The sequence below is a fragment of the Aythya fuligula genome, chromosome 3 (genome assembly GCF_009819795.1).
Source record: "Aythya fuligula isolate bAytFul2 chromosome 3, bAytFul2.pri, whole genome shotgun sequence".
Classification (NCBI taxonomy): domain Eukaryota; kingdom Metazoa; phylum Chordata; class Aves; order Anseriformes; family Anatidae; genus Aythya; species Aythya fuligula.
The window spans coordinates 41,438,982-41,465,068 of NC_045561.1; the positions used below are offsets into that span (position 1 = coordinate 41,438,982).

Here is a 26,087-nt window from a genome sequence, read left to right on the forward strand (position 1 = left end):
ATCAATTAAAGATGTCACTCATAGATGCCGAGGGTATAATGTGAAACCCAGAACTAAACAAAAGCTCAATCTTTCCCTAGCTGGTATTTGCTTACTGTGCAAATCAAGGAATTTTAAAGGTTTCTGTGCTGTCATCCTGAAAGAAAGATAATATGGTCTGTTCTGTAGACATGTACTGATATGTACTATTACTTAAGTACATTGTGAAATGCTTTTGGAAATGACAAGAGTCAAGGAACTAAGCGAGGCAGTGGTTAAACAGGCAAAAACACCCCTTCCTTTTCTTGATGACCTTTACGAGTGAACCAAGGCACTTCTTTCATCACTGTCAGCTTCATGTTGGATGTGGTAGTCGGGCATTGCCCCTAGGATTGCGTGCAGAGCAGCAGTTCTACCTGCAGGAGAGAACAAGTATCTTCTCCTTGCCTTAGCTGCTGGGATTCAGATTACATTTAGATGGCTGGATGTTAAAATATTTCCAGGAGCTTCATGCTGTTTACTTATCAGTGATCTAGTTTAGTAATAACGAGTGAGAAATGCAATGTTAATATGAAAATGTAAGATACCTGCTACTGATTGTGGAAAGAGGGTGGGGTGCTGGGTTATCTAGTTTCTCACTGTAGTTATCCAAGATTATCAACAGTAGCCATACTGACAGCTTGAAATGTCACGATTTGATGAGTGTTCCCTTCTCTTTCCTTGCGATTTTTGCTTTTCAGTTTAAAGTGTTGTACTTTGTCTTACGTTTGTGTTCAGACTTGACTGGTGTTTGGGTAAGCTGCACTGTGAATCAGCGAGGGAAAGAGGAGGCGGCAGTGTTTGTTATTTGCTATGGTGCTGCACTCATAGTCAAAAATTTTGATATGCTAGATAGTATTCAATGCTTTAAAACATTACTTCTTATAAATTGGCATTGGTCTTAACTTTACCTCTACTTTCAAGGGAAATTTCATCCTCTTATAAACGTGGCTAATTCATGAAGTTTAGGCTGGGGTGCTCCTTACAGGGTCTTTCTGCCCTGTTTTTTCTGACTGAGTTGTTCTGGGGAATTACTGTGATAACTGTCTACCAAATCTGAGAATCCAGTGCCAAGTATTCATTAAGACTGTTGCAGTATATACCTCTGATCAGGAAATTAGTTTTTAGTAGATGGAAAAGTATGTGTAACACTTATTTTGAAAATGCTCTATTTTTTGTTTTTGTACAGATTACATTAAGAATAACACTAATTCCTTGTGACACTGACCAGTGATGCCATACAACTGTTTATATATATATATATATATGTATATATATATAAATGCTAGGACTTCATGTGAATTAGCAGTCTTCCTTTTTTTGTAGTTTACTATGAAACAGTGAACTTAAATATCTTATTTACTCTCTCAGTATCAAATGAGAGAGATCCTGCCTTCCTTTGTGGTAAAGCACAGACCCTGGGTTTAAACCCATTTCTAGGCATAACTGAATAAACCAGAGATTGGGAGGGATGATTATGGTTGGTGATACTCCTCTAGTTTTAACTAAAGACAGGACAGCAGTAGGTAGAAATGTCATTGGGATTATTTTGCACCAGAGTTCTTAACTAGAACATATGTAGACTCTTGTTTGGATCATGAAAGTGTAATTACATCAGCAGTTAGCTACTCATGGCTTATAACTGGATTCCAGCTTTCTGTAGTTTTTCGAATAATGATCAGCTCATACATAATTAAAGGTCTTGTTTAAAGTGTGTCTTGAATCCTTATGGAGATAATCTCCTGAGCATGTAATAAACGTAAGCAGCTGCTGTCCCATCTTCTTGAACCTGTGAGCAAGCAGCCTTATTGGGTCTGCTGTGAAGCATTTTAAGAACGGTAATGTTTGAAAGGAAGTAGACATTTATTTTAGATACCGGCATCTGGGGATCTGTATTCCTTAAGAAAATGACGTTCCTCACTTTAGTATAAAGCTTTCTCTTTTTTCTCAAAGCTAAGAGATATGATGTAGAAAGATACTGCAGTGGGAGGAAGGAATCCCTGGGATGTACGCGAATCCAGAAGAAGGCAGGAGGAGAGGTAGTAAATTGTGCTGTAGTAGCTAGGAAGCTGGAAGGTGGCAGTAGCTGAAGTTGTCATGTCTTTCCCCTCCCCCTCAGCAGCTTGGCAAATTCAGATGCTCAAATGAAATTCTGAGCACAGAGCTTGGAGTTTTGCCATTGACTTTGATTCTTTTCTTACATAATGTCTTCATTTGTTGTCCTGCATCCTGCAGAGTGACATAGCCAGCTTTGCAGACATTACTGTAATCCTCCTATGCTGCTTGCCGTTCTTCCTCCTTTTCCCTCTCCCTCCATGCCCTCTTCCCACGAATTCTCCCTGGCACCGTGGCTGTTGACTGCGATAATGCCTGCCTGCTACCTCATCTTTTAGGTAGGCTTTTGAATCATAGGTGTTTCAAAATCCAACTTCTCAGGTTTACGTGATATAAAAATGATTTGAAGGGATTCGTGTCAGAGGACACATAATACAGATAAAAAGCTCTGATACAAATCAACAACTTGTACTTCCATTTCCCTTTTGGTTCACCAACCTTTATTTTAACCTTGATACAATCTATGATGAAATTATGGAACTGCTTTTACAGGTAACATAAACAGCAGATTACAGTACCTAATAAAATGTACCCATAAGGACAGCTACCCCCAAAACACTAGAGGCTTTGTGGAAGTAAATTAAATAGAATTAGAATGTTTTCAAAACCTAATGTATGCTATTGAACTCACTCAGAAGTTGTTTTCTCTTTTGTTTGTGCATGCATGTTTTTTGATACTTGTTTTCTCTGTATATATGAGAGAGAATCTGGACCACTGTATAATACTCTTATTTTGTCTTCCATGTTTTTTTTTTTTAATATTTATTTCCATCAACTCTGGTAAATTGTGTAAGGATCTGAGAACTAAGTGGCAATTAAGAGAGGTGAGAACAGAAGGGGGACTAAGATGAGAATACAGCTTTCTACAGATGTTATAAATGCATATAGTGTTAAAACCCTTGTGTGTTTTCTTTCCCCTCACTTGGGGGAGTAAAAAGTCCTGCAATTAATGCATAGTTAGCAAAACTGGCTCTGGAAAAGAGTGCGTGTACTCTCTCTCATGTTTTTTGGAGGAGGCCTTTGTGAAAGATATGGAATTTCAGTCTGTGGTCTTTTTTTCTGTTTGTTTTGCTTGTTTATTTATTCACTTTTTCATCTGAGAGCTGTGGGTTACCTAATCACACTCTTCTTCTCTGGTTGTTTTCATTTGTGGTTTTCAGTTCAATACTAGTTAGTTCCTACTTTTAGATACCTAAAGAACATTCAAGGAAACAAGCACCACCAAGTATTTTTCTAGACTCTCAGCGTTGAAAATGAACACTTGACATGCTTTAGTGTGAAATCTCATTGCAATACCAGTGTGACATAAAGTGGAAACAAAGTGAAAAAATGTGGCTGTGTACATGCATACATCTGCATGCCTAATGTGCATATCATATATATGGGTGCAAACACACTATACGTCTTGCTTATTGTAGTGGCCAGCTGCTCTGGAAGAATTGGGAGCAGTTTAAGGTGACCAGGTTATCTTGCTGTTCGGCTGTAGTAAAGTGAGCCTTTGTGAGGTTGTCAGGACAACAGCTTATTATTATTGTTCCTAGTGTGTTGGGTTTTTTTCCTCTATAGCAATGAAGGGAGCCGTTTCAAAGAGGGTTGTGTTGCCACGCAAGGATTGCCAGCTGTGATTTGGGTTCAGCAGGATGCTCTGGGTTTGTCATGTAAAAATTCTAATTGATGATGAATGCAAACCCAGTGTGAGAATAATTTTGTTCATTGGACTAATGCAAAACAACCCATTGTATTTACAAACCCACGGCCTATTTTCTCAGCAGTGTTGTCATTACTCCTCTGTTCTCTTCCATTTGAGGCTTAGAGAAAAGCGTTTTATGTTTGACAGTATGGAACCTGTGGTAGGAGTTGAGAGAAGGCAGGAATTAGTTTAAGGCTATGCTATGTCAGTGAGCTCCAGTCTGATACTGGAAAGCTAACAAGTGAAACCACTGGGGACTGCTCAGTTTGTCATAGGTTCCATCAAAGTGTGGTATGAAATTGGTGCCTAATGATAAAACTACACAGTTGTTGTTCTAGTGTTGCCATTTTGAAGAGCTACTGTTCTTGTCACATGCTAAATGAGACACAGCTAGCTAAATGACTGGAAGGTGCTTCTCTGCACATAGCCAGTATATGCGGAGGTGCGGTAACTTGAACTGAAATCACTTTTAGGTTGTTGGTCTGTTCAGATGGGAGATGTGATTGTTCAACAAGGACAATTACATGAGGAAAAATTTCAAATAGCTTTGATTTTTTTTTTTTTATTATTTCATAGAATGTGCTAACACATGGGTCTTGTTTTGGCACTTCCATGGTTCCCTCCCTTTATGTTGCTGATATCAAGAGACACCCTAGTCTGATCCCTAAATTCTTTGATCTGGGTTAAGCTATGTAAAACAACGAAATGGTGTCCAAATAGTTAAAATCCTTCATCAAACAGTAACTCGCTATTTCAAGTTCCTTTTTTTGGACAACTGTCTATTCACTGAATAATTTGACAGAGATACCATAGGCAGTTGTAGGAACTGCCTGACAGAATCAGAACCTATTGGGATAAACCTGTGAATACTTAGATCCTTTCTCCCTTACCTGGCAGTTGGTCTGGAGGTGGCTGTCTTCCCCCTCTCAGATTTTCTGCTGTTCTGCAACTTTCCTGGTATATTTGTCTCTTTTCAGTCACGCAGCCTTGTTTGCATAGGAAACAATTCCATCTTTTTGAAGACTGAGAGAGGTAAACACAATGGTCATTTTTAATCCACAGCAATGTGAGAACTGTTTTGCATGTTTCCACTTTTCTTCAGATGTAGAATTTCACCAGCTTGCAAAGGAGACAGGACAGGTGAGATTGTATGAACTGGGTGAGAGCTGTGAAGGTGGTTGCTCAGAGTGACACACCAAAAAACAGACTAGCAAATACCAGTTGAGCTCCAGCAGAGTTTTCTAGATGTATTGAGGTTGCTGCTGTTAGGTCAGAGGGGCTTGCTGGAATTCTGAACTTCTGTTAGTCTCTTATCCTAGATCCCTGAAAAATCATTATTGCTACTGGAGGCTTCTGAATGAAGGGCAAGCAGTGCTTTGCTAACCTAGGAGTTTGAGATTTGATAGTTCTGACAATGTTGTTGTTTCTTACCGACTTCACAGAATCTTAGAAGCACAGAATGGTTTGGGTTGGAAGGGACCTTAAAGACCACCTGGTTCCAACCCCCTGCCATAGGCAGGGACACCTCCCACCAGTCCAAGTTGCTCCAAGCCCCATCCAGCCTGGCCTTGAACACCTCCAGGGATGGGGCATCCACAGCTTCTCTGGGCAGCCTGTGCCAGGGCCTCACCACCCTCTGCATGAAGAGTTTCTTGCAAACATCTACAGTAAATCTCCCCTCTTTTAGTTTGAAACCATTACCCCTTGTCCTATCACTATCTGCCAGTATAAAATGTCTCTCTCCATCTTCTTTTTTGTTGTTGTTTTTTTTTTTTTTTTTTATAAGCTCCCTTTTAGTACTGGAAGGCTACTCTAAGGTCTCCCTTAGAAGAGTAAGACATCTCTTCTCCAGGCTAACCATCCCCAGTTCTCTCAGCCTTCCTTTGTAGGAGAGCTCCAGCCCTAATGGATGACTTGGGACACCTTGTACTTTTTCTCTGTGGTTGTGTAATTTTTTTCCTAATTAAATTCCTGTAAGTGTAATTACTCATGTGTTGTGGTTTTTTTTTTTTTTTTTTTTTTTTTTTTTTCAAATCTTGCTGAGTCAAACAAGCTCCAAAAAATCTTGAGGTGGAGGGAGGAGTTTCACAGTGTGATTGCGTAAAGCTTATTTCATTAGAAAATAGTTCTTAGAAATAACTGACCATTCTTTACATCATACTGTTCTGCAGCAATAGATACTGCATTCTGTAATGACTTTTAGTTTCAACTTTACTGCTGCATTTTTATGTACTGTTAAATATATAAGATTATACTCATGCTGTCAATGTATAGTGTGCTGTTGTGCTTGGTAATGTGATACAAACTATGTCTTTGTGTGCACAAACCGTTAATTAGATATCTGCCTTGCTCTATGCCTAAGAAAATTTTGTGGCTGCATATTAAATATGGATATTTACATATATGCATAGTAACACTCTTTCCTCCTAGGAAAGATGTTCATTGTTAATGTTTTTTCTCATTCTCGTGTAGACTACCCAGCTGTGTCAGTGTTCACTTGTTTTACTACATTCAGTATTCCTGTAGGTCAGCGGTGTTAAAGCTGCACCTTAGAGATTCTTCTGAATCACGTCTTTTCTTACCAGCTGCTTCAGCCACATCTCTTAGCACAGTCCTTTGTGGCAGCTACAGGAATAACTGTGGGAAAAGTAATGATAAGATGTATCTAAAATAAGTTAGAACCTCCTCGCTGTGATTTAACATCAGGTAACCAGGTAGGAAAAAAACAAATACGAAGCAAAAAAAGACCCACACCACTAAACGAACCATTCTTCTTTGACTCCCAGCAAGTGTTGCCTGACTTCTAGTCAGCTGTGGGGGCCACTATGAAAATTTCCTCAACTAGAAGTCCACTAAGTAGAGGTCAACATATCTGCTGCAGCTTCATATGAAATAATCAATTACATGGCTCAAGAATTTTAATTTCTGAGTAATTATGCTTTGTTTGCTGTAGTGCGAACTCTTTCCCATTGCATTATTCATGGATAAGGGGGATAATGCATTTTGGTTTCTTATCTTGGGTGGTGAAATTTAGTGTTTCTCTTCAGGGACTTATAAGCATATTCTTCTTTATCCCTATTTTTTCTTTGCTAAGAGTAAGAAATCTAGTGTAATTGTTGTTTTTTTCATTCTTTTTTTTTTTTTTTTTTTCCTAAACAATCATTAAAATAGCCTTCTGTGAAGTCCCTGAGTATCTTTTAAATAATCTTTATCAGTAGTTCTGGGAGCTTTCTGTGTATTGCTGACACAATAAGTTCTATCAGGTTAGATTTAATATTGCTTATGACAGTTTGCCCATCATCTACCTTGATGTTTATCCAGGCTTCTCGCACAATTTTCACAGCATCTGCGTAACCAAATTATAGCGTTATGTTTTGGATGGGAAGGTTAGAGGAATGAGACAGTGGCTGGACTGTCAGGCTCAAAAAATTTGCAGTTAGTGGTTTGTACGCTGCCTGGAGATCAGTTACAAGTGGACAGGGACCTATCCTGTTTTGTACCTTTATCTGACCTGGAGGAGATGAAGCCTATCCTCATCAAATTTGTAGGTGACATCTGACTTCGGGAGTCATTGGCATGGTTGAGGACAGTGCTCTGTGATTTAGAGGCTGGAGGAATGAACCGTAACAAACCTTGTGGCATTCAACAAGGATAAATGCGAGTTCTCATGCCTGGGGTGGGAGAGTCTCTTGTCACAGTATCGCCTGGGGGCTGCCTGCCTGGGAAGCAGCCTTGCTGAAAATGACCTGTGCGCTGATGGATGTGTCAGCATGTCTCTGTCTTCTGGTGGCAACACATTAAGCTGGAGGACCAGGAGGTTGTCAGCATTCAGCATTCCTTAGACTGCACTGGGTGTATCACATCCAGTTTTGATTCCTCAAGTACATGAGAAAGATTGATTAAACTAAAGCTAACACAGTGGCTGGACACTGAAATGATGGGCTGGAGAACATACAGAGAGGCTGAGAGAGCTGGGTCTGCATAGCTGAGACGACAAAGTTTGGGGGGGACTCAACAGCTGCCTTGTGATACCCAAGAAGAGGTTAGTAGGACAGGGGCAGGTCCTTCAAGTGGAAAGGAGGTGGTCCTTTAAGGAGGATAGGAGATGACAGTGCTCATAATCTAGAACAGGTGAGGTTCTGATCTGGCATTAGGAAGCAAAATTCACCTCGAGGACTAGGGGGATGGAAACAGGTAGTGCAGACAGGCAGTGGAAGCTACATACTTTACAGTTCTTAACACCAGACTGGACAAAGGCCTAAGCGAGTTTGTCTGAATCCAGTGCTTTGAGCAGGATGTTCAGTTAGATGATATCCTGAGGTACCATCCAGTGTGAATTATTCTGTGAAATACTACTTTTTATTTTTATTTTTTTTTTAATGTTAGTTGGTCTGATAATTGAGAATTTTAGTTGATGCTCCACTCTACTGTTTCTACTTCATTTGTTATAGTACAGAAATATTCTGTACTATGATGTTGGGAAGATTTTGTTATTAGTCTAAGACAAAGACTATATGAGTACAAAATACACTGTTTAAATCAGTTGACGAGAATTCCCAAATTATTGGCAGTCAAATATTTTATAACTATGATCCGTACAAAAGAATAAGCACTTAAAGAAAATAGCATCCATTCAGGTTCTGCTTCAGATACTCATTGCTGGCCTTGTCACTGAATTCTACATCGTGATCAGCAATACTGGAATTTGAATGTGTGAACATCTATTGAGTTTTTCAATTGGATTTCTTCCAAAAGATTGTTTTGCTCTTAAAGAGCAGGACAATACCAGTTTGAAATTGGCTCTCAGCCAGTGAAGCTACATTTGTATCCTTTTGCTCTGACTGCTAATTTTACTATTGTGCAACTTCTGATAATCTGTGCTGGAGTTATCCATATGACTGGGAAAAAAAATGGTGTGATGTCATTATTTAAAAATCTAAAAGTGGTTCAGCTCTGCAAGCAGCTGCTGCTTATACCTTCTTGTGTTTAGTCTTACCTCTTAGCTTCGTTAACGATAAACAACAGTCAGCAGAACCTCAGAAGATTGAGACAGTTCCTGTTCTTGCTCATCCAACTTCACAGTAATTATACTTATAAATATTTCTATGCTTACCAAACCATGAAACGGACCTTCAGATCTTTGTTTGTTTTTTGTATGCCATTTTATTAAGTGTTTAAAAATTCAGGGTTTTGTATAACATTCGGCTTCAGTATGAAGGAGATTGTAAATGCATGCTGAGTTAATCATAACAAACAGGAAAGGGAATGGAAAGAATTTCTTTTAGGGTGAAACTCCTTGAAGTTGAAATGACCCTGATAGTGCTTGTCACTTGACAGGGAGGGTTAGAATTTTTTTCTTAAAGGTGGGAAGGAATCTCTCTTGTTAACATTTGCATGGTATTGTGAAGGATAGGGAGAAACTCAGTCTGTCTTTTTGACTCATATTTTCAAGAAAAGGAGATGAAACTTTGTTTTTGTAACACTGATGGATCTCCAGAATTGTTGAATTTTAAGGTTGATCGTTGAATTGTTAAGGTCGGAAAAAACCTCCAAGATCATCTAGTCCGACCATCCCCCTACTACCAATGTTACCCACTAAACCGTGTCCCTAAGCACCACGTCCAACATCTACTTAAACACTGCCAGGGGTGGTGACAATATCATGGGTCTAGGTGATAGGTATAGATTGGCAGTCCTAGCCTGAAACCCTTTTTGCCTTTAACTCAGCTATTTGTTTACTTGTTGATCTGTTGCTTTAGTAAACAACTACATCACTGATCTTTCATAAATAAGCTGCACTCAATTCTGATTCAGTGATGGGTCGCTGTTCTTTTTTTTCTGTTTTTCTCCCATCTTGTACATGTAATGGAAGGATGTTCCAGAGATTTACTTTACCGAGGACTAGAACGTCCTGCTAAACTGTATATGGAACGCATGCTGAGATTGCAGCCTGTTTGTCAGTTTTTTTTTTTTACCAGTATCTTTGTTAAGCCTACATACTTTTCCTTTCTTCCTGATAGAAGACAACTTGCTCAGTCAGACCTCACTTTTCTGAGGTAAAACTAGCCAAACTAACCAACCTTTAAACAAGGCAGATGTGTAGCTTGCTCCTGTGTGGTATGATGACAGGAAAACACGGCCCTTCTCTGTGCTTGTTCTGTTACCGTGCTTTTGTTATGGCTAGAAAGAACCTAAGTGACATTCTGCACAGTTTTACCTGTGGCAAATAAAGTGGTATTAAAGCATTATCTCTACCTGGAAATACTGTAGAATTGCATGTTCATGTTGAGCACAATGTCATGGTTATTCTTTCTGGTGTTTTTTGCTGATGAGCTACAAGACTGAATGACTTTGCACATTAATAATAAAAATAAAAAAAGTGGGGGGGGAAGAAAAAATGTTCCTTAAAACTTAGTTTACTCTTCTTGGTTACATTTTGACCTTCCTTTGCAGTACAAGTAGTTTCTAACTTCATGTTGGTGTTAAGGTAATTCTTGAAGATACAAAGAAGGACTGACTTCAAGATTGATCATTGGCTTCATCTAATGAATTGATTTAGTCCTAGCTTCTTTTCGGGAAAGTCAATTTTCTCTTGTTCTGTTCTCATTGTGGTGTCGTTATCAGGTACTTTCTTAGTTCCAGGTTGTATCAACAGCATTTCATATGCTGTTCTCATAACATTTTGCTGATCTAAGGAATCTTACTTCTATGTAGAGCTGTAGATCCTGAGCCAGATGCTCCTTGATGCTTGCAGAATCCCAGCTGATGCAGTAGTTCTTGTTGAGTTCCTAAATATATCAAGCATGGCTTGCGTGCCAAATGGTGATAGTATGGAGACACAAAATACAGTAGTAGCAGGATGTCATGCTACCCCACCTCAACAGTAGTTGAGTAATCCATGAAAATCAGCCTCTGAAATCAATATGGAACCATCTTGTCTTGAAAACGTTTGATTTGGCCCAGTTAATGTTGATTTAAAACATTCCTCCAGCTTTGATATGAATATAGAGATTTTACAAATCAATGCCTTAAGTGAAGGCATTTCACTTAAGCTTGCTATGTTGTTGCCTTTCAGTCCAGGGTCTTTCTAGCCACGTCCCTACAAAATGATTTTCCCAGACCATTTGTTTCAATGGGTAGAGTAAAATTGCTGAAGACCTACCTATTCATTTTGAGGACCTTAATTAGAGTGAAACATGTGCAGGAAAAACAAGGATGTTATGTTTGTCAGAAACGTGGTCCAAGATGCTTCTTGTCATCTTTAGCAATGGAAACAGTGAAATATAAATGCCATTCGAAAATATAAATTACTCCATAGAAAAAATATACATCTGCTATTCTTTTCATGTGATGGTTGTGAAGAGCATTGTCCCTATTTTGTCGGATATTGGCAGTTTATGAAACAGCCCTTTTCTACTCTGCAGAGAAAAGATATATGGCATGGCAGTTTTCCATGTCAGAATCTGGAATGTTGCGCTTATTAGAAACTTTCAGTGCCCTGAGAGAAATGCATAGAGCTGTGAGTCATAGTCATACTTCTAAGCTGTTGTTTTTGGAGAACGTTTGAAACCATTGCTTGCAGAGGCTGATGCTTTCTTTTGCAGTATTTTTCTGAAAACTATGAAGGAATATAGGGAGGAAAAACAGTGTGCTCAGTCTCTGGTGCAGTACCAGCTACCTTGGAAACTATTAGCAAGTTAGTGATCTTGCTTGTCACGTAAAGCATATTTTGCTTTAGCCATTAATTGCTGTGACTTCCAAAAGTGTCCTTTTGTGTTGCTTTTTCTTTTTCTTTTTTTTTTTTTTTTTTTTTTTTTTTTTTTTTTTGAAGTGTTGCACTTCCGGAGAAGCAATTTGGAGGAGGAGAAAGAAGGTAGGATAGCATAGCGAGAAGTCTTATGGTTTTCTTGTGAATAATGAGAAGACAAAGTGCTCATCAAACAGCTAATACACTGTGGGAAAATTCTACTTTCAAAGTACTGTTTCCGTAATACTTTGACTTTTTCCCTGTATGAAGTAACATGTACTTTTTTTTTTTTTTTTTTTTTTAAGAACAGGAAGAATAATTTAAGCTGAACTTTAAGTCATTATTTTCTTCCCTGCTTTGTGCTATTGCACATGCAGAAAGGGGAAGATGACTAAGGGGAAGGCTGCGTAGACAGTATCATGTGCACAACAATTTAATGTGTGTAGAGCAAAGGGGTGTAAGAGTGGGAACTTAACACTAGTTGCTAACTAATGTTAATTGTTCCGATAATATTAAATATATATTCAGATGGAAGTGACTTTTTTTTTCCTAGCCCATAGACTGCTGGAGGAGGCAAAAGGGGCTTGAGGTGCTGGAAAAGGAGGAAAGGTGGAGAATGCTTGGGTGGAAGCTGTGGGGTTGAACTTGTGTCCTTCTGTTCAGGCATTGATGACTTAAGGGAATAGCTGTCAGTCAGAGTTCTGCTTTCCATTCATTCCCCAGGAAACGCTTTTCTTCACCTCTTCCTTGAAGCAGGGGTTTTGGTACACACATGCTTTATCTCGCTTTCAAGTTGTTTTATTTAGCCATAGTGTTCTGCGTTTTGGTTTGCTTCTCCTCTCCCCTCGAGAAGGTAGTAATTTAAAGTCAGCTCATGTCCTAATGGGGTTACTTACTTGGGAATAAACTGATAGAAACTTGTTCCAAGCCTTTGGAGAGACAGTCTTGGGGAGAAACACTAAAACAAACTTGTAACTAATTACCAGTAGCCCAGGTGATTTATAGCAATAATATAAAAACTCTCATAGTTGAGCTGACCACAGTAAAACCTTGCAGTTATGAGATGTTACGAAACCTAAAACTTCAGCTTCTAATAAAATGTTTATGGCCTTCAACCTTTTTGGTAATAAATTTAAAAGAAAAAAACTGTTTAGAATACATTTTCTCCAAAACCGTAATAACATAATTTCCACTCTAATATTCTCCTCCTCCCACATGGTCTTTCCTTCTACAATAAAAGTCATTATGCTCTTTCCATGCTCTGTTTTGTCTCCCACACCCCTGTACTGACTGCCATTACCCACTTGTGGAACAACAAAATCCCTTTTCTTCTTTGTTTCAGAAATGTGGGCATGTGGTATAACAGCATAACTCAAACCCTGGGTGCATTGCTGTGCCCCAAGGGGCAACATGTCTCTTGCCGGAGGGAGAGTGTGCCTCTTGCTGATGGCAGCTCAGGATCCCTTCTGGCTGGGAGTGTGCACTCTGACTCGATCCCTGCCTGCAAGGTTTCACACTTAGTGCTGCCATGAGGACGTGCTCTCAGCCCTGAGTAGGCCAAAAGCACAAGTTACCCCTTGGCCACTGGCAAGATAGGGGAATACCTTTTCCAGCCATGTCTTGTATGGGACTGGTTCAGTATGTAATGCAAGAAAATTCAGGGCAGAGAGAGGTGGTTTTTGCTGGCTTTGAATTCTTCTAATGATAGGATGTCCTTTTAATAAAGGAATAGACAATAGTGTTTACTTTTTTTTTTTTTTTTTTTTTCTTGTTGAGAATGCTCTGTCCTTTAAAGCTTATGATCTTGTGTCTCATCAGTTACAGAAATTTTATTTCATTCACTGCAAGAGGTTCTGAAGATCAGGAAGTACATCTATAGGACACAAAGACAATGGCTATTTTTGGTTATTCCTAACTCAGCGGAGTTTAAGTGCTTAAACGCTTTTCAGAGTACAAATCTTAGCCTTTTCATTCCTATTTGGTACCTAGAGCATTAGTAACCTATATCACAGAGAATCTATTTTTAAATAAATATTGTCTGACCTTCAGGTATGGTGGTGACGAAAGCCTTGTGGGTCCCTTCCAACTCGGGATTTCTGTTTCGAAGCCTCTTGAGCTCTGTATGTCACCAACACCTTGAATATTTTGAAATGGGTTTTGTCTTTTGTAAACTCAGATTATTGTTGTTGCTATTTTGAAATGTCTAGCCTGGTACATACAGTTAGTATGTGTGCTCTGGAGGCTGTTCATAAACTTAATGATAAGTCTGGAATCCTTGGCAGAAGTTCCTTGTTCCTTAACTTTTTTTCCTCCCTCCTATGTGACTACCATAGCCACCAGTATATTTTGATAGTGTTTTTATGATCCAAGATGAGCAACTTAAAAAACCACTAGCACGTGATGAAGATAAGATAATGCTACCTTTATTAACCTGTTAGAATAGTTGATAATATTCACAGTCAAGAGGTAACAACTTGTAAGTTTGTCTTCTGGGAAATTAATGAGTAACAGCAGTTTCAACTTGGAGAGTTAGACCTTAGATTAGGTGCTCACTTATAAACACTGAAGAAAAATGGATATTTGTTGCCTTCAAGATGATCTTAGAGGGAGAATGAGACCAAGTGAATGGGAACACATGGGATATGAAAATATTTATAATGAATACTTTCAATATATACATGTATATGTTCAAAATGATCAAAACTTCATTAGACTGAAAGTCAGATGGGAAAAAAGTTTCCTTTTTAGCTGTTAAGCACTGTATCAGATGACTTCAGTGTTTGTTGTTTTTTCCTTCTTATATCAAAAGAGTCCTCTTCAGGTCTTTCTTCCTGTTCTTTTGACCAGTACAAATGAGCTGCAGATCTAAGTTTTGTGATCATTGATATGTTGGGTAGAATATTTGTGTAGTTAGATTCTGTTATAGAAAGACATACAAAACAAGCTTGGCGTTTCTTTTTTTGACTACTTTTCCGTTATTATATCAGGAGCAGTCTATGCCAAAGTGATGACCTATTTGTGTAGGGGTTGACAAGTGAGCAACTTGTCTGACTGGGCTAACCTTATGGCCTTAACAGAACAGAAAAATTCTGTCTGAAAACTGAATGCATCTTTTGTAATGGGCTGATATGTGAGGAAAAACGCCCCCCCCCTGCAGAATGAGCCTGTCTTTGTACAGCACTGTCACCGCTCCATGGAGCTGATACAGGCTCTCTTCACCTGTCACTTTCGAAGCCTGGCTATAGGCTTACTCCCACTGTCCTGGCCTGATTTCTGTTTCCCTAAAAACCTAGTCTGTTCCCTGTAAGGTTATCTATCACTTGTCCCTTTCATAATACTAAGGTTAGAATCCTGACTTTTCTGTGTTTTGTACGTTCCCTGTCAGTCTTTAAAGTATCTCTTAACTCTGGATACTTTTTCTGTCCTGTTGTTGGGAATTAAAAAAACTCAGACAAAAATGTTCTGCCCTCCTCATACTTCAAAAGATATTAGATGCTTTCTGTTCTTTTTTTCCTTGTAGTCCATACACCCAGAGAGTACAGTACATAAAAATAATTCTGTTTTCAGTGAAAAAGCATATTTGTACCTATTCTTAAAAGTATGACTTGCTTAGAATCCCTCTATCTGATAATAATGACTGAAACAATAAATATTAATAACTTAATCCAAAGGGGAGTTTAGGGGCTGGGTGATATTTCGGTTACTTTAACACACTTTGCAGTTATCACATGTATGTTGCAGTTGTACAGTTGTCTCAGAGTTTTTTTTTTTTTAAGTACCGTTCAGTTTTGATGTCCTTTTTTTCTTGGCAAGCCAGTCTTAACATTCTTGCCATGTGGAATTTTTTGAGAAGAGCAAGAGTTTTACTTCTTCTTTCTACCAGAAAGAAGTAAAACACAACAGAAGCCACTCTTGGGTTGGGGAGAGAGGGAGATTTTGGCCAGATGGGGGAGAGGTGAATCAATGGGTATGCACGTGTGCATGCTCATCAGAAGTGTAGAAAGAGAAAACTAATTGAGACCGACTCTTTCATTGTCTATCCCCTACAGAAACAAGCAAACTAAAAAGAAAGCTCTCAGATCTAAATGGATCACTGCTGTTTTTTTTTGTTCTTTCAGTCATCTGGGTTTTACAACTTAGCAGAAAGACACAAATTGTCCTTGGTCTGTTGAATCAGTTCAGAACAAAGACAATGTAATACATTACTTGCTTTTTTAAACATCCCATAAAGTCTTAAGACTGTCAGAATGTTACTGTCACAAAATTGGGATTACATTGTAAACTGGCTGATGTTTAATTTAAATTGTTCTGGTTTTGGGTGTTAAATAACTTTGCCTGGTATAAATGATAGATCATCTGACCGCTACTTTCCATTACTCTTTTATCCTGTTCCAGTTTTTAGAACTGAATATAATGTAGATAGCATCCTTAGCGGGCATAATTTGTTAAACAAGTGCATGTATGAGCTAAAACTGTATGGTGGTACACAGAGTTTCAAAATGCCTTGTAAATCATTAGTGTTTTATTCCAGCCTTCCTCCTAATAGTAACTGGAATGTTATACCAGAAGGGTTTGTCTTGGGTTAGTTTTGATTCAGTGGCTGTATGTTTCTAGAATTTTGGCAACTTTGAAAGTTTGTTTCAGGTCAGGTTGAATTCCTCCTAGTTAATGAATGTTTTTAACAAGTCCAAAAGGCTGTGTTCACAAGACTGAAGATGAGTGCACTGAATGAGTAGACTTTTAAGGCAGAAGATGCAGCGTGATGTGGTGTCAACACTGTTGAGCTCTGCTCAATCTGTGCTATTTAGCAGAATGTGAGAAGGTGCAAAGCCTTGCTGTCTTTTTCATATAAGATTATTTGTAAAATGTTTGGGTATAAAAACAGAATGGCAAGGAACTTGCTGTCCTTTTATGTCACAGTTAAGGTAAACAGCTCTCATTACTTCAATTTGCTGTCTATTCAATGTATGGCCTAAGAGCATGAATCTTAAATCCATTGCGACAAATGTTTTTTTGGGGGGGGAAGTGACTTAGAAAGCTCGTGACTTAGAAAGCAGACATTGAAGGAATAAGTTGTTCTCTTTCTATAAATTTAGTCATTTGCATTTTGCTTCACTGAATATATTGAACCATAATATCCTAATGTGTTCTTCCAGCTTTATATTTACATTTATTTTGAAGCACTTTAATATGATTAAATTTTTTATTTATTTTTTTTTTTTTTACTTTAAAGTAGGTTAGGTCATATCTGAATCCTGTTGAAATCTGCTAAATTTTAACTGGAGCTTTAAATTGAGATTGATTTTTATTATTTTTTTTTTTATTTCTGTGGTGCAAGTTGAGTTCTAAACCCCAAAATATGGGGCATGGATAGTCTCTTGTCTAACATTAGATTTTATTTTTTAAAGCATCTTATAGGTGGCTATTATTCCTATTTCACGAATACTCAATAGTTGTAACTACTTCACAATTAAGGACACTTATTTAAGTTCAGCAGCAGATGGCCTCTTGAAATACACAAACCCAGAGAATCTTATCTGAAGATGGAACAAAAATAACTGTATATGGCACATGGCAATGTGAAACTGTCATCCCTGCTAATTATTCAGTAATTTAGATGCGTTGTTTTTTTTTTTTTTCCCCAAGACAGTAGTCTATAAAAGTCCACGACAAGTACTGCTTTCATGTTGTGTTTTTTTTTTTTTTTGTACAGCGAACAAAGTTTAGTATTAGTAATTTTTGTTTTGCAGCAGGCAGGCCATTATCTGTTCCTTTTCCTCATCTCTCCTCTTGTGCTATAGGGCATATGGGATGCTTCTAGTTTGATTGTCAGGTTGGGTTTATTTAGGCAAGCCTGAAATACATGCTGGGTGTTTTCCATTCAGAACCATGCAAACTGTGCTGTTTGAAGCAAGATTTTGAAGCTTCATCTGTAGGAAAAATGGGTTTAAGAATTTAAACTGGAAATTATGTTTAATTCAAATTCTGTTTGGAAAAAAAAATAAATTTTACAAACATATATGGAAAAAGAATCAAAATAAGAAAATCCTGACCAGAAACCAAGTTTTAGTTGAAAGTTTAAGTCACTGGCTATTCTTCTGTTTTGCCATTCAGTAAAGACGAGGGAATGGGGAACGGAAGTATAGGCCACAATTGTCATAAGAGGAAAAGGTGAACCTCCACCTGAAGTTGAGTTTTATGATGTAGATCCAGTTTCTATAAAATACAGCATGGAAATGATACTGTTTTATTCATATTTCTTTACACAGTTCTACAAAGACTGATTTTTATATAATAAATAATGAAGAATTTCATAGCTATGCAAATTCTCTTCATTACACTTAATAAAAATGCTTGTGAATGAGCCATCTTTGCAGTTGTATCGGGGAGATAGATGAGCATGGCCAAAAAAACCTCTGCCAAAACAAACAAACAAAAAAAAGACCCCCAACAGGTGATATCAATTATTTAGTAACTGTTCAGGAAAGCACTGGATGAGTAAAATATAGTGGTGAGAAAATCAGTTAAAATGTACTGGACTAAAACATGCTGAAAATGATGTATATTTTTTCGTCTGGCAAACTATACATACTAGACTGCAGTGTAAGTATATAAATAAAGGGCCTTAGTTACAATAGAAATCTAAAACATGGTAAAATATTTATTTAATCAAAGGAATCAAAGACTTAATGTTTAGTTATGTAAAATAATATAAAAACAATTTCTAATTTCAACCTCTAAGAATCTTTATTCAAATCAAAATTGTTATATAAAGCTCATACTTCGGGCTTCAGATGTTTTATATAAGAGCTGCTACATCCAAAAAACATCCAGCATTATGACTTCCATAGAAGATGATATTTCTCCCACTACAGTTAATGGGTGAAATTGCAGTAATTTTTTTCCATAAGTTCTCTTTGTCTTCAGCGATACTAGAGTCACCACGTAGCTGAAGTTCATCAATAAACAGATCTATGGATATGAATGTTTCAGATATTGAATGTTTTGGGCTGGTTCTAAGTTAGTCAATCCAAACCTGAAAGAGGGATAGTGTTCTTGTTAAGGTATGTTATAACGTACTTATCAGCTCAGGCGAGCGTCCAGATCTCTGCAGTCCTCAACAGGATCACTATTAATTCTTTATTTTCTATGGTACATTTTCCTCAATGTATTTTATTATGATTTGCATCGTGTGTGTTTAATCTGGTTTATTCCACTCCATTATTACACCCTGTAATTGCGTGTTGACTATAAAAAGCAATAGTGGTAAATTGTGAGACTCATATTCTTGGAATGGCTTTGATGACCAGTTATGCTATTTTTGTCTCTGTGCTTCAAAGAGAAACAGGAGACGTTTAAATGCAATTTGTAGGCATTGTCAGTCTTTTCAGTGATGTATCATAGAGTTAAGGTTGAAGGAGGACTGTACAGAATTTTGAGTACTTTTTTCACTTAAATGCCTAAGTTCAACGTATATGAAAAGTACTATGATGTTTTAAGTGTGGTGACTGAAGAAGTGATCAAATCAATTGCTAAACTTGGCAACCTTTTTTTTTTTTTTTTTTTTTAAATAACTGGATATTTCAGTAGGAGATCTGGATGGTACATTAAAGGCTTTGATATGTGTTAAATATACAGCTTTGCTTCCCAGAGTTCAAGAGGGATGTTGAAGAACTGGGGAGAACCAATAACCCAGGTAGGAGTCCAACTGCATAGAGCACACTGCCAGGAGAGGTTGGCAGAACTAGGACTGATTGTTCTGCCAAAGCAGCAGCTAGAAGGTGATCTAAGAGCATCCCACGGGTACTTGAAGGGCAGTTACAAAAATGGTAGAGCCCAGTTTTTCTCAATGGTGGCAGATGAGCCACAAACTGTGGTTTGGTAGGCTCAGGTTAGACAAAAGGAAGAATGGCACTTGGAGGGCAGTGTAGCTCAGGAATGGGCTGCCTGGAGAAGCTGCTGCTTTTTGTCATCTCTTGAGTTCTGCACGAATCAGCAAAACTAAGCCATACCTGACCTTTTGTAGTGCTGCTGACAGTTCTGCAGCAGGAGTCTGAAATTCATGGCTTCTAGAAGTCTTCCAGCACTCGCTTTCATGGTTCTACGATCCATGCTCCAAATCCTACATGTACGTTGACTTGCTCACTGGTGAATGGGTTAACCTTACAGCTCCCTGTCATGTGCTTACATGGTTGTGCTGCCACCAGAACTGTAGTCGCAACTTTAAAAACCTCACTTACATCCAATTAGATTTTTGTTCATTCTCTATCTCCTGTCTTTTTTTGTCACAATCTAAATACCTATATCTCATATTTTCATTTGAAAAGCAAACAACACTGTTAAAAGGGCATTATTGCATACATAGTAAGGCATTCTCAAATGGTATTCCCAGAACTCTAATCTTGTATATGAGAGAAAATAACACTACAAAGAAAAAGTCCTCTCCACTGTTGGTATTTGAAAACCACCCCACTTTTCACTCTTGAAGAAAACAGGGCTTATAAAAAATAAATATTTTTTTCTGTAATACTTAAAATCTTGTGATCCACAGGGCGGGGTGGGGTGGGGAGGTGGAATTTACTTTTTCACCTACAGACAAAAGTTACTGACAAAGTATTGAGCAGTCCTATGGAAAGATGATCAGATTTTTTTATTTTAATATTTGCGTGAATAAACATTCACAACAATGTAATTTAGTTAAGCATATTTCTCATCTGTTTTAAAACTTGTAAATATTTTTTTTGCATCTTCACTGCTTTTAAGCAGTTGCCTTAAGTCAGTTTTTATTCCTCTCGTCTTTAGCAGGAAATTCTGTAGTACCTCATCTTACTAACTTCCCATCTGCTTTACTGTGGATGCAGTCAATGATAATCTGCCTTATTTAGTAACTTCGTTCTTGAGCTGGTAAGTCCTCTTTGTCATTAATTTTTTCAACAGTTACACTTCCATATTGTCTCCTTTTTTGTGTTTGGTGGGTGTCAAAAGCAGTGCAGGTCTTATTGCTAAACTCAGGTGTTGCTCAACACAGGGAGGATGACAGGCCCTTTCTCTTTCATTAGGTGGTGTGGTACTCAGCCATGTTGTGGTTATGCCAAGATGTTTGTATTTAAGCTGTTTACTTTATTTCTGTGAAATATGGTATGAAATAGTACCAAAAAATCACATGAAAAAAATATGAAGAGTAAATGCTAAGCTGTTTCTGGCAGAGAACAGAGAAGTAGCGAAGACATTCAAAACAAGGTGTGACAAAATAGATCAGAAAATGGCTATGTTATCTCCTTTATATTGTGTACTATATTTTTCTATAATTTGGGGTCCAACTGTGATGTTCTGTAGTGTCTACTGATATGTTTTTATGCTTTCTTTGTGGTCTTGATTATTAAATGTTTTTGCTGTGTGGTCAAAATGAGTTTGAAAAGAGGAGGAAAAAATGGCTAGAGCTGAACATTTTCATAAAAAGAGAAAAGGTAGGAATGAAGATGGTGTACATGTTATGTACAAGAATGGTAGAGTGTGAGGTGACACTGAATATGTAGAAATAAGTCTGTATAGAACTTTATTAAAAAAATAAATTCATTAAATATTAACTACCATTTTAGCATAGTTAAGAAGACTTCTAGTGAAGTGATGAGCAATGTGGAATGTTCTGCTTATTTCTGAGAAAAATCATTTTAGTGTAAGGCACAAACCTTTTCCCAATTGAAGACGAAGTTCAGAGGGTAGAGCTATATCTAGCTTACGTTTTCTGCTTTTATAATGAAGAATACTCTTTACCTGAGGTAATTTTCTAAATGTGCTGGAAATCTTCCAAGTCAGAGCAGGGCTAGCTGACTTTTCATATTCAGGATAAAGGCAGAGTTACATCTGAGTGCATGTAAGAAAATATTGATGTCCTAAAGATAGACCCATTTACATTCTTCCCTGTATTAGGGAGTGAAGCCCCAGTGTGTATTGCCCTGTTCACCTTATATCAGTTTCCTAATGAATGCTCTTTATTAACTATCTCAGAGAAAGGATCATCTCAAATTATAGATAACTCAGCAAGCTCCACGAACAATTCTTCTCATCAGTCAGTGAGACTTAAGCAGACAAAAGCTGAATGGATATTGCTTTTCAAATAAGTACTACCGTGTAATTAATTGCCCTTAATTAGCGAATCTTTCCTTAAGTATTCAGACTGCAGTGATGTAATTTGTTTCCCCAGGTAACCGATCACATAATGTGACAGTGCAGCTTAATGCGGAAAGCTGTTTTTAACAAACTCTAAGTAATTGCATGCTTTAATGAAAATGTTTTGATTGAAGCAGTGTGATCCATCTGACCCTCAAGCTGTGTTTGGCCCACCCAGTCCTTACAGCTGCCTTCCTGTGGCTTTGAGTTGTGGGATGGGTGTCTGGGCAGCGTGCTCTCTGCTGAGTGCCGTTCCCTGTAGTGCACTGAGATCTCTGTGTGGGTTTGGCACTGCAGCCCCTGGGGAGGCACGGCACCTCTGCTGCCAGTCATGGAACTAGGAGCAATATTTACTGGGATGGCGAGGCGTCTCCAAATGGACCTGTAGTTGGTGACCGTAGGCCAGCCTGTATCAAATAAGGTACCCCTTTTGTAGAGGTCAATTTAAGTTTGTGATAGTATTAACTCCCCCAGATGCTTTTGAAACTGAGTGGTAAACTACTGCATTGTTAGTGCCATCATCTACCTGGCTATTTTTAGAGCTGCATCTGACTTATGGATTCAGAGGGAAGGCCTTGTTCACAAGTCAACGTGTAAAAGAATTGTTGTGTCCCAGACCAGTCTTTTTACAAGTTTTAAAGCAAAGATACTAGCTTGTATAGCTACTACTTTCTTGGGCCTTGAAAGAAATACTTTGATTGTGTTATGACAGGAACTACATGGAAAAAGGAGAGATGGGGCTGGAGCTTCAGGAGAGCTGGAATGCAAGACAAGTGAATACCCAATCAGGAATATGTGTTGTTTCCTTGAGACCATGCTTTTATTACTTTTCACTTTCTAAATCTTAGTGTCTCTTGTTTTTCTGTGTCTTGCTACCCAGAGCTAGGAAAAGCAAGCACCTTGTGGACCTTGCTTGTGGCATGTTTATTGTATATTTTCAGTTTGCTCCACAGTGAGGCATGCTGCTACTTCCTTAGCTTTTTTGTTTTCTATTTCTCAGTCTGTACTTCAAAAAGGAGCAGCATATTTTCTTTCTGAAATGAAAGATTACAATAGACTTCATGTATGAAACACCTGCACAGTGAGAAATGAAACAGAGCTTTTCAGCTCTCACTGTTCCATGGTAAGATTTCTGTTGCTTTTCCTTCCTGTAAACAAAAGAAGTCACTTAAAGAGTGGGAAATAAGCTGTTTACGGGACATTTTCTGTATGAAAGGAAGGAAAAGTGCCTTTACAGAGATCAACCTATTGTGTTGGGAATATTGGAAGTTATATGGAGTTAAATTGAGTTTAGCTTTTAGAGGGGAAATAAGAAGCAAAATACATGCAATTGCTTCAGTCTTGATCCTGAGAACTGCTAGATACCCCCATTAGTTGCTGAAATCAAAGCAGGAGCTCGAACATGGAGCACTTTGGTTTGGTTCTAATTCCTGAGTGTGACTTGGGGTCATTTTAAGAACTTAATCAGATATGGGCTACACTTCAAAATAAAAGCTAAGAGCTTATGGAATGCGGATTTGATTTAAAAAAAAAAAAAAAAAAAAAAAAAAAAAAAAGCTGTATTTGAAATATATTTGTCTTTGCTAAAGACATATGATTAGATTCAAATGTACGTGTTAACAATACGTATTCTCAAAGTTCTGCTTGACCTGTGATACATACTAACTATAATTCTGGTGTGAATCAGGATGTCTTATTCTTGCTTATGTTATGAGATTAATTTTTGTGACTAATTATTTGGTTTTCATTCATCTTCTCTAGTACCACTAAAAACCTTTATTGCTGTTAAGAATTGTGGTTTTGGGTTATTTAAATGCTGCCCAAGGTAGAATAATCTACCTTTCTTGAAATCTCAGGTGTATATATAAGCTGGTAGGATAGACTACAGCTTTTTTTATAAAACAAAGTAAAGAAAATACGAACATGCATAAAATATTACTTGTCTTAAACTATATCTATTTTACCTGTAGTTCTTCTACTGTAGTCATACTTGTTAATGGAAACTCGTTGCAATTTTTGTCATTTCTTCTGCTCCAAATATTAAATGCAATTAATACCTGAATGTCAAGGAAAGGCAATTGCAAACACAGAAGTGAAGAATCATAGAATGGCTTGGGTTGGAAGGAGCCTTAAAGATCATCTAACTGCAACCCCTCTGACATAGGCAGGGATGCCATCCACTAGATTAGGTTGCCTAAAGGTTACTCCAACCTGGCATTGAGCACCTCCAGGCATGGGGTATTCACAGCCTCTCTGGGCAGCCTGTGCCAGTGCCTCACCACCCTCTGAATGAAGAATTTCCTCCTTATATCTAGTGTAAATCTATCCTCTTTTAGTTTAAGACTTTATCTTAAGTTAAACCCCTTTGTCTATCGTTCTCTACCCAAATAAAGAGTCCTTCTCCATCTTTTTTTATAAGATGGTGTGTTTGTTTTTAAAAAGTCTGCTTGCTTAATATACACAACTCCACTTTTGGTTTCAGAATACATGTATGTACTTCGATGCTGGGCAGCAGTGTCCCATGTGAGAAAAAACAATCTTTTTTTCTGCTTGGTAGATTCGTTTCCTTGCGCAGAATTCCTGATGTCAGGGTATTTCAGTCTAACTTGGCAAATAAGACTTGTGTATTTGTCTGTGTGAATGGAAATAGAGAATGGTCTGCCTTCTGGCATGTCTTGACAAATGGAGCATGTACCCTGCCTTTGTCCTTATAGAAGAAATGAAATGACTCTGTTCTTGCTGCTTGTGCTTATTTGTTGTGCTCCTCCAGACCAGAAGTTCTGTTTTTCTTTTTGTATTTTTTAATTCTTCTTCATCCTGTTCAGAGGCTTGCCAAAAGAGCTACATAGAGAGGAAAGCATAAGGCTTCCTCTCAAATTTGGAATCTTGAAGAAAGGCAGGCCAGTAGTATCCTACAATATAGAGCAAGTGATTCAACTTGGCATCAGCTAGTCTGTGAGCAATGTGAAATTAATTTTGCTGGACTACTTAGAACTTTGAACTTAGTTTTTCCATGTCAGTGGGATTTCGGATGTAATTACAATCTTGTCTTGAGTATTCTTTAATGAGAAAACCATTAGGTTTGTATTTAGCATATAAGAAATGGTTTCTGTATACATCTTGCAAACGTAATAATCCAGCTTTTTATTGTATGTATGGGAGTTTGAATCAAACTTTCCTGTTAGATTTACGAGGCTTTCAGAGTTTCACTGCTTCCTCCCCTTTACCATTCCTGTTTTTTCCTTCAGATATCTCCATAGAAATTAGACTTAATTATATAGATTGACTCTACAGTAAATGTGAAGCAAGTTGTTTTTATAGACAATAGTGAACTTGCTGTGGAGCTTCTCCCTGCAGTGACCATCCATGCAGTGTTGCAGAGCATTAAGAGGCCTACTTGGAGCTAGACTTTTCTGACTCAGGTGCTGTCAATCCGGGCTATTCTTTCTGGCCAGTCAGTTTCTTCTCCATAGTTAAAACTTTTTGTGTAGAGAAAGAAAACTTGCTTGGAGAAAATTGGATATCTGGTACTGATGATTTTATCTCTTTCTGTTTTTCCTGTGATAGTAAAGTACAAATGGAAATACTAAAATACAAACATAAATAATACCAAAGATTTGGGGAAAGGTTGTTTTCACATCAGGTTGAGAAGGAAGGAAGAATTTATGGTGATTTAATGTTCAGTCTTATGCGTTTTATTCCGTTCTCTTTATTCTGATGGTTTTCTGTATTCTTCTGTTTTGTACCTAAGAGTTGTGGTTTTAAGAATTTGAGATCAAGACAAGGGTATTTCTTACTGTTGAATATTGTGCGCAGTGTATGGCAGGCAACTTTTTTGACTATCTGACCCTTTGCCAAATGGGAGTTGTGATAAGTATTGCCCTTCTAAATAATTCTACTCACAGTTCAGGTATCTTAAATGAACTCTTCTTTGCCTTGTTGTTGGCCAAGCTGATTTTCTCAGTGACATTCCCTGTAGAGACAAGGCCCTGCTTTGTAGTTCTAGAGCATGTTTAGGAAACAAAAAAAGAAAGGACTAACAGAGTAGCAAAACTACATGTAGTAGCATGTATTACTTCCTGGAGAAAAAAGTAACTCTGGGTGGTACTCTGGGCATAGTAAAATAGGTGTCCAGGTGTATGACACTTGCCTTACACAAAAGAGTCGTATGAAATCTAATGCTATAGAGATGTTTTTTAAAATACATTAAAAAAAACACGTGGTAGTCATCAAAAAAGTACATCAAAAAAGATGTAGTTTCTCTTGAATTTCTGATTTGGAATTTGTTACTTTATGTGAATTTAAAGGAACTTATATCAATTCAAGTTTTGAGTAATTTTTCAGTCA

At 37.8% G+C, this 26,087-nt stretch overlaps 1 protein-coding gene across 4 annotated transcripts in view; it reads left to right on the plus strand.

Moving 5' to 3' along the window:
* The first annotated feature begins 2,374 nt into the window (after positions 1-2,374).
* Positions 2,375-26,087, plus strand: part of SIPA1L2 (signal induced proliferation associated 1 like 2) — a 135,993-nt gene continuing 112,280 nt past the window's right edge. For all 4 annotated transcript variants that reach the window (XM_032184245.1, XM_032184248.1, XM_032184249.1 and 1 more), the window contains exon 1: positions 2,375-2,411. The gene's annotated coding sequence lies outside the window, so the exon portion shown is untranslated. The remainder of the gene's footprint in view (positions 2,412-26,087) is intronic.